The sequence below is a fragment of the Penaeus monodon genome, chromosome 27 (assembly GCF_015228065.2).
Source record: "Penaeus monodon isolate SGIC_2016 chromosome 27, NSTDA_Pmon_1, whole genome shotgun sequence".
In the NCBI taxonomy this organism is placed as follows: Eukaryota; Metazoa; Arthropoda; class Malacostraca; order Decapoda; family Penaeidae; genus Penaeus; species Penaeus monodon.
The window spans coordinates 18,240,006-18,241,129 of record NC_051412.1 but is presented as its reverse complement, the minus strand read 5'-3'; the positions used below and the strand labels follow the sequence as shown (position 1 = coordinate 18,241,129).

Genomic DNA, 1,124 nt, shown 5'->3' with positions numbered 1-1,124 from the left:
ATTAATAATGAATTTGAGGGCAATGGGAAGGGATTGTACATGGAAGCAAGTGGTGGCAGAAAACGGTGGATGTGAGGCTAGGAACTCCGAACAGACTGCGAACTGGGGAACAAACCAGGGAATAAAGGGAAGGGAGGGACAGTGGGGCGAGGGGAATCGAGGGGAACTGGGGGAACAGAGCCGGAGGAAACATGGACCGCGAGGGACGGAGGGACCCAGGAGAGGGGAGAGGAACTGAGTATTGGCGAGGGGAGAGGCGATAGGGCGAGGGCAACGGGGAAGTGAGAAATGAGATTGGAAAGTGAGGGGATTTTGAGAAATAATTTTGGGAAGGGTAACTGTCTATACGTGTGTGCAGAAGGGTTAATACTTTATGTTACCGAGGTGTTTCTCGCGTTAATAGTTGTGTAATGGTTCATTCCTTCCTTGGGCGATGAGCGGGTTTGAGTGTGGAAGGGTGTGCAGTGACCCGTTCAGGACCCTTTTATGCACTCTTCGTAGCTGTAATTTTGAACAACGTTGGTTACAGATCCTCTTATTGCGTCCAGACATTTTGGACAAGTTGTTTACTAGGTACAAATGTTCCAGTGGTTATAATGTAGGGTTGCAAGGCGGGTACCGGGGCCCCTTTGCTGTCGAGGCATTGATGCCACAGGAAAAATACCTTGGAGATATTGTCGCAGTAATTCCGGTCGAAATGGGAAAGAAAATGGGTTTATAAATGAAGAAGGAAGTCAAGATCCCAACGAAAGATGACATGTGCAAATGAGGCGAGAACAGAGCGAAGAAAAGGAAACAGAAATAAATAACTTGAGAGGAGTATAAACAAATGAAACATGTCGAGAGCCGGAAGACGGATAGGGGAAGTGGCGAACATGAGCCCCGCAGGGCCGTATATGCATGCCATGCAGCCAAAGAGGCAAAATAGCAGCACAGGAGGAACCACAGAGCAGCACAAAGAAGGGTCTCACCCGCAGGCCTGCATAGTTTGGGTAACGCTACACATGGCCTCGGAGCTTAGGCAGCCTCGACACACTCAGCACTAGAACGTGGGGTGGAGGAGGGGAGGAGGGTGGAGGAAAGTTGTGTGTCTGCTGGTGGATAGGACGCTAGAAATGCGAGAA

The 1,124-nt window shown here is 49.8% G+C and overlaps 1 protein-coding gene across 1 annotated transcript in view; it reads left to right on the top strand.

The window, feature by feature from the left end:
• The window catches only part of LOC119590638 (adenomatous polyposis coli protein-like), a gene marked incomplete in the record, with an annotated part of 64,935 nt that overhangs the window by 16,339 nt on the left and 47,472 nt on the right, over window positions 1–1,124 (top strand).